The sequence below is a fragment of the Kogia breviceps genome, chromosome 2 (genome assembly GCF_026419965.1).
Source record: "Kogia breviceps isolate mKogBre1 chromosome 2, mKogBre1 haplotype 1, whole genome shotgun sequence".
NCBI classification, from domain to species: domain Eukaryota; kingdom Metazoa; phylum Chordata; class Mammalia; order Artiodactyla; family Physeteridae; genus Kogia; species Kogia breviceps.
In genome coordinates, this window is record NC_081311.1 from 26,245,221 (window position 1) to 26,253,068 (window position 7,848).

General features: G+C 44.8%; 1 long non-coding RNA gene across 1 annotated transcript; it reads right to left on the reverse strand.

Annotated features, from left to right (window-relative positions):
* Nucleotides 1-798: 798 nt before the first annotated feature.
* Nucleotides 799-3,492, reverse strand: LOC136793683 (uncharacterized). The gene is made up of 3 exons (XR_010839295.1): nucleotides 3,471-3,492; nucleotides 1,657-1,730; nucleotides 799-831 (listed from the first exon to the last, which is right to left on the reverse strand). It is a non-coding gene; the product is annotated as an uncharacterized lncRNA (long non-coding RNA).
* Between the last annotated feature and the right edge of the window lie 4,356 nt (nucleotides 3,493-7,848).

Here is a 7,848-nt window from a genome sequence, read left to right on the forward strand (position 1 = left end):
TTTATATTTAAAAAACCCTGATTCACACACTTGGCATGCATTTATAAAAATAACATTATCAAAGTTTGGAAGAAAAATTGAGCTTTTTAGGGATATATGACAAAGGATAGATACAGTCCTCTTCTAAGTCAACTGATTGAAAATAAAACTTTTAACTTCATAAAAAGTGTGAGTACAAGTGTGTGTAAGGGAGCTAAGAGGGAAGATGATTAAAGGCTCTTAAATGCTGAATGTACACTTTCGGAATAAGAGTGTGGAGATGGAGGTGGGGAGAAGCTTGCCAAACCTACAGACATTTCCTGTGCATTTCAGAAAAAGCTGGAACAGTCAGGAAAGTGTGGCATTCAGCAATTTAGAAGCAAGTTAGAAGTTCATAGCAAAATGTCAGAAAGCACCCATCAAGACAATTTACAATATAAAACCAGCCAAGCTCACGTTCACATACAAGCTCAGCAGTCCCCTGTGTGAATGTGACGTTCATCCTGAGTGGCAGGAGCGGTAAGAAGGGGGGAATCATAGTCTCCATGTAGGGAATTTCCTGGGCGTCCAGTGGTTAGGAGGTTTCACCTCCAGAAAGGGCTACAAAAACCTCAAGACTGCTAACTGGTTGCTGTGGATGTCTAATCCTAGGTAGGTTCTGACATTGACCTTCAGCACATCATTTAGGTAAAGCAGAACCTCCTAGCAAATACCTTCCCTAACCAACCCTCTCTTGCTAGAATCCTTTACTGAATCCTCAAGGGGAAGGGTACCTGTTCAGTTTTCTTGTCTGCATGGAATATGCTCCCACGTCTGCAGGTTCAGAGATTTGGGAAGGCGCTGCATCCAGACCTGAAAGACTTAGAGTTTGATTTTTTTTTTTTTTTTTTTTTTTTTTGCGGTATGCGGGCCTCTCACTGTTGTGGCCTCTCCCGCTGCGGAGCACAGGCTCCGGACGCACAGGCTCAGCGGCCATGGCCCACGGGCCCAGCTGCTCCGCGGCATGTGGGATCCTCCCGGACCAGGGCACGAACCCGTGTCTCCTGCATCGGCAGGCGGATTCTCAACCACTGCGCCACCAGGGAAGCCCTTAGAGTTTGATTTTAAAGACAGCAAGTAACACACCAAATGGCTCTCTACGCATCTGGTTTCTCAACATAAAGCTCTAATTTTATACAGAAACCTTTTCCCCTAGGAAAAAAAAATGCCTAGTTATAGAAAAATATTCAAAGTTATTGCTTCAACAGTGACATTTTAATGTCACCAAAGCACCGGATCTTTAGAGGAAAAACAGGAACTGGGTGAAGCTGCAGTTGCCCAAACTTTCCCTCCAATCAAACCTGCTCCCCGTGAAACAACATTGTCCACTTGTTTAAAGACATAGAACTCTTTTAGCTCAAATGAGAACTTTTGGGGCTTCCCTGGTGGCGCAGTGGTTGAGAGTCCGCCTGCAGATGCAGGGGACGTGGGTTCGTGCCCCGGTCCGGGAAGATCCCACATGCCGCGGAGCGGCTGGGCCCGTGAGCCATGGCTGCTGGGCCTGAGTGTCCGGAGCCTGTGCTCTGCAGCGGGAGAGGCCACAGCAGTGAGAGGCCTGCGTACCGCAAAAAAAAAAAAAAAAAAAAAGAACTTTTCACAACAGAGGGCAAACAAAATAAAGTCAGCAATGCAGTTTACCTTCTCTTTTTCAGGCTTTTTGTTTTGGGCTTTCCTATTTCCCTCCTTTGCTAGATATTTTCTGGACATAGTCACTGTGGAGAAAGAGAAGGGAAAACATGGCTTTTTTACAGAGTTGTGACAAAAGCTTCCTCCTCTGAGAAGGGTGCAAGCTCCTTGAGAGCGAATCCCCGCGGATGGTGGGTGGCCCCCTGCCACTTCCCATTCTGCGACTCTTCCCTCCCTCTCCGCCCTGCATCCTGGTCCCTCCCCCCCCTTCACAGTGCACTGGACTGCACCCCACACCCACTACCCTTCTCCCAGGGATCCAGCCCCTCCTACACCTCCATGGGGCAGCCCCAAGAAGTATCCTCTTCTGCTGCTCCATGTCCACTGTTTGGCCTGCTCCGGGCCCCCCGTCCTCCTGACTGCCAGGCCCTGCGACTGTGGGACTTTCTAGAATCTTTGAGGGTGTTCTTGCTGTGCCACCCCAGTTGCAGTCTCCAGCTCAGTCTTGGACAAAGAAATGTTCTGAGCCCCATTATCCTTATCATTGTGACTAAAACACTCAACCCAGGTTGCGAGTTTAGGTTTTAAAGTGCTGATCCATGTGAATATTGCCCATCCAACAATCTAAATTTAAAAACTACATTTGGGGAGTGAGGAAGAGGTGGCAGATAAGGCAGACTCTGACAGGAGGATGGTAACTAGGGATGAGACTGCAGGGAAAAGAACAGATCCTAAATGTCCAATTCTGAGCCCTGGGTCTGATACCAGAGCTCTAATTTGTGATTATGGCTCTAGTCATAAAATGCCAGTTTTCCCATATCAGCTGAATTCATTCCTATGGCCTTTTTTTCCAAACCGTTTGGAGCTGGAGCAAAAATTCTACTACAATAATTAGTCAAATCTCCATGTATAGACAAATAATATGCCAGACCTCAGTGGGAAAGAATTCTTCTCCTATTTTTAGCTCCTCTGAGATACCTATTTGAAACACCACTACACTGAAGATTTAACTTATTGCTTCCCACTTATTAATACCACATCTCAATTCTCTGCTTCCTCTTTATTTTTTTTTAATATTTATTTTATTTATTTATTTGGCTGCATCGGGTCTTAGTTGTGGCACGCGGGCTCCAGAGCATGTGGGCTCTGTAGTTTGCTGCACGCAGGCTTTCTAGTTGAGGTGCGTGGGCTCAGGAGTTGCGGCGTGTGGGCTCAGGAGTTGCGGCCATGCGGGCTTAGTTGCCCCGCAACATGTGGGATCTTAGTTCCCTGATCAGAGATTGAACCCAAGTCCCCTGCATTGGAAGGCGGATTCTTAACCATTGGACCACCAAGGAAGTCCCTCTGCTTCCTCTTTAAACTTTAAGTTTGTGTCTTATTTCTCACCCCATTTCTTTTTTTCTCGTTCATTCATTTGTTCCCTCATTCAACTTATGTAGATTGTGTATCTAATAAGCTCCAGGTGCTGTACTAGGCATTGTGGAGCTATAATAGTGAATCAGAGGTTACCCCAAAAACTTACTAGTAATGAGATCAGGAAACGTACTAAATAACTACATAGTGCAGGATAGAACATCGAATGTCTTAAAAAGGAATACAAAAGAAAATGCAGGAATCGAGGGAAGCTCCATGGTCTTTGAGTTGGTCTTTGAGATTTTTAAAATAAACAAATAGGTATCCCAGAGGAACTAAAAATAGGTTAGAATAGAGAGGTTTTTAGATATGCAGATGAAAAAGCTATTCAAAGAACCGGTGTTTTAGTCTGCTGTATCCTAACAAAATACCATAGACTGGGTGGCTTAAACAACAGAAATTTATTTTCTCACAGTTCTGGAGGCTGAAGTCCCAGATCAAGGTCCTGCGAGGTCGGTTGTTGGTGAGAGCTCTCTTCCTGACTAGCAGATGGCCCCTTTGTCCTCAAGCGGCCTTTCCTCTGAGTGCATACATGGAGAGAGAGCAAGAGCTCACTGGTATCTCTTATAAGGACACTAATCCTGTTGGATCAGGGCCCCATCCTTATGGCCTCATTTAACCTTAATTACTTCCTTAGAGGCTTCATGTCCAAATACAAGCACTCTGGGGGTTAGGGCTTCACTATATGAATGGAAGGGGGAGGGAAAAATATTCAGTCCAAGAAAAAGGGATTGAGAGAGGAGAAAGAGGCAAAAGGCATTCTACTGGAGAGAAAAGTGTGAGATGAGTTGGAAAGGGAGCAGCATTTTTAGAACACCATATGCCTGAATTTGGTTCTATGGCCCTTGAAGAGGAACAGCAAGAATAATGTTGGAAAGTTGGTTGGGGTGGGTTGAATGCCAAGTTTAGGAATTTAGATTTCATTCTTCAGGAGCTATAGAATGTTCTAAGTAGAAGAGCTGTATTACAAGAAGATTAACTGACAGGTGCCAGTGCAGTGATGCTGGGGCCCTGCCTGCCAATTTAGGGATTTAGGGAACTCCTACCACTCCATGTAGAAAAAAGTCTTCACAGTTTACAAAGCACTCTCTCACATATTATCTTGACTGACCTTCACAACTATGACTAAGGGATATACCATTTCTCCAGCAACATATAGGACAAACAAACAGAGACAACTATCTCATGCCACAGGAGCCCCCAGAAAACCAAGATGGAACACCACATCCCCCAACTCTGGAAGTCCACACCTGAATCACAGCTGTGGCCACTGTGGTCTGTGCAGTAATCATGACTCTTAGAGCAAACACAAGGTTTCCCAAGTTGGCCTTGGCCTCCTGAGCATAGGTCAGATTTCTGGATATATATTTTTTAACTTTAAAAAAGTTTTTGACATATAATAAACATATATAAAGGTGCATAAAGCATAAATGTATAGTAGCTGACCACATAATTTATCATTTAAAACAGAACCTGTTTGAGAGTGGAAATAAAGATACGATCAATAATTAACCTAGGGCTTCCCTGGTGGCGCAGTGGTTGAGAATCCGCCTGCGGATGCAGGGGACACGGGTTCGTGCCCCGGTGCGGGAAGATCCCACATGCCACGCAGCGGCTGGGCCCGTGAGCCATGGCCGCTGAGGCTGTGCATCCGGAGTCTGTGCTCCGTAATGGGAGAGGCCACAACGGTGAGAGGCCCGTGTACCACCAAAAAAAAAAAAAAAAAAAAATTAACCTAGTTTAAAGCTAACTAGGACAGTCTCAGGCAAAGATTATATTCACTTTGTTGTTGTTGTTTATTTATTTATTTATGGCTGTGTTGGGTCTCCGCTGCTGTGCGCTGGCTTTCTCTAGTTGCAGCGAGTGGGGGCTACTCTTTGTTACAGTGCGTGGACTTCTCACTGCAGTGGCTTCTCTTGTTGCAGAGCACAGGCTCTAGGCGCACAGGCTTCAGTAGTTGTGGCACGTGGGCTCAGTAGTTGTGGCTCGCGGGCTCTAGAGCTCAGGCTCAGTAGTTGTGGCACATGGGCTTAGTTGCTCCACAGCATGTGGGATCTTCCCGGACCAGGGCTCAAACCTGTGTCCCTTGCATTGGTAGGCGGATTCCCAACCACTGTGCCACCGGGGAAGCCCCTTATGTTCACTTTGTAATCATTTATAATGGTAACGGGAGCCACCCCCTAGTTGAGAAAAACCCTATATAGCCCTTCTAGATCACGCATATGTTCTCTACCCTAGATGTAGCCATTATCTTTACTTTTACAGTAATCACTTCCCTTTTTAATTCTATATTTTAAAATTTGGGAATCCCCGAAAGGAGAGCAAGGACAAACCCTCTGATGCAGGGGTACACCAGGAGTCAGAAGGGCTAGGTGTAGTATTGGTTCTAACCCGTCTTAGACTGTACTCCCACCGTGCAAGTCATTTAAAATCCTCAGCCTCAGTGTTCTCTTCTGTAAAATTAGAAAAATCAGCATTATGAGGGAGGCATAGGGGAGTTCTTTTCAGAAAAGAAACAACTGGGGATATTTGACATGGTTTATAAATAGCACACGAAGCAATGAATTTTCCTCTTTACCATGAGAAATCACCATTCGTAAAGGGTTGCCTCATGGGCTTCTGTAACATTACTGAAAAGCAAAAATAAAAACACCTCCTTCACAACATTTCCCTAGTTAGGTCCCTTGAAAGGAATAAGGTTAATAAGAAAAAGAAAATAAGGACAGTTAATAAAAGATTAACTACTAAGCCTAGAAGCCACACAAATCCTTCTGCGCTTGCTGTGCAAACCTTTCCTCCCTAGCAACTTGACATTTTGAGGCTTTGCTTTCCTGAGGATGCTCATTTCATATTCACAAAGAAAGTGATGTGATGGAAGCTTGTTAACTCAGAACAGAGAATAAACCGTCCAGGACGCCTCACCTAACACAAACAGGCTCTGAGTTATATGTCAAATTACCATAAGCAGCCCCAGTGCTCTTTGGTTCCCTCCTGTGAGCATCCCTGCCAAGTTCCACATGCCCTTCTTGGCTTCTGCTTGTAATGAATTAAACATGTAAGTGCGAGTCATAGATTAAGCCATAGGCCTGCCATCATTTGAACTATAATGGCGAAGATACCCTCACTTTTAATTTTGATGAAACTGTGCTAATTCTAGTCCTAAAATGGGGCCACAAACTCAAAAAGCCTACAGGCGTTGGCAACGTTGACCGGGTAGGGATGGTGTCTAAAGGGACACGCCCTGTGTAACAGGGAAGCCAATACTGGGGCCACGGCAGCTTTGCAAAGTGCAGGGCTCATGTTGCCAATTTTTCAAGAGAAGCCAGAAATTCATGTGTTATGGAAAACCTTCTGATTTATAAATGTGGACAACTAGTTCAAACAATTTTTTAAAATTCTGTAACCTCTCCAGAATCTAGACCATAAGTCTGTTTCTGAGTTGGAAGGGAACGTAGAGTATGCCAAGTTCAAAACCTCATTTTACAGCTGGAGAAAGCGAACCCCAAAGTGGACACGTGATTTTCCAAGGGGCAAGTAGCTGATTCAGCAGTAGAGCCAGACGTAGAAAGAACACCTGCTTTCTGTCTCCTGCATCACTTTTCCTTCCATGAATGAGAGGAAGGTTAACGGCTTTTGGCCTAGTTTGCAAAGTCAGCAGACACAAGTCTGGCTTACAGAGCACCCAGAACATCATCAAGTCACCATTCTACTTTCGTACTCTCTCTGGCTTCTGGACAGTGTATAGGAGGCACTTTGCTATTATACGAGGCAATGGGCAGAACACTTCTGTCCTCAATTGATTTTATCCCTTCACCTGGAGCCTGTCACTGCTGTACTGCTCTGCTACTGAAGGGAGGGACTAGTGTGGCCTGTTGGGGACGACAGTCAACTGTGCAAGACAAGCAAGGCTCACTCGGCAGAAGATGAAGTACAAAACTTACATTCACAGAACACTCCCATTAACCTCAGTGGGAGTTGTGCTTACGGGAACTGCAGGATCAGCAGTTGAACAGAGACTGGAGTGAAGCAGTAAAGCTCAAGTCATGGGTTATTATTAGGATTGTCTACTTCCAGCTCCATATTTACAAAAGAGTTCATTTTGACTCTCTAGTGAGACCTCCCTCTGCTGACTCTCAGGGCAGGGTCTACAAAAGAAACCCTGTTTAGACCCAAATTGTGGCGTGTGTACACTTGAAGAGACTTGGCAAAGCACAGAAGTGAGGACAGGTACCAACAAAGTTCAGAAAATATGCCTGGCTGTTTTTATCCTGTTGGCCCCCCCCGGGGTGCATAATATTCCATTGTTAGCAATGCAGGCCTAGGAGGATGCCTGGTACACAGTAGGTACACAGTAAATATTTAGTGACTTAATGAAAATGTCGACTGAAAGAAAAATACACAATGTAAGAATTGTGAGTTGAGTTTTATTCAGAGTCTTACTGAGGACTCTAGCCTGGGAATCAGCCTCTTGGTAGCTCTGGGGGGACTGCTCTAAAAAGCTAGGGGGAGAAGCCAGTGTAAAGATGATTTTGTCCAGGGAATATGTGTAATCAAGCATACATCTCAGTGAAAGGTTACTGCTAGTCATGAGGAACAGATATCTCAGTTAATCATTTTAGTGCTTTTCTATGTATGTAAAGATGTAAGAATCTGGGTTCATAAAAATTTTTCTTGAGATATATCTAACTATCTAAGGGACCTGTTTTTCCAAAGCACAGAGTGCTTCATCCTGTTTTTCGTCCTGAATTCCTTTCAGGGTGTACTGTCATCAGTGGCAGCAGTAGGTAAAGA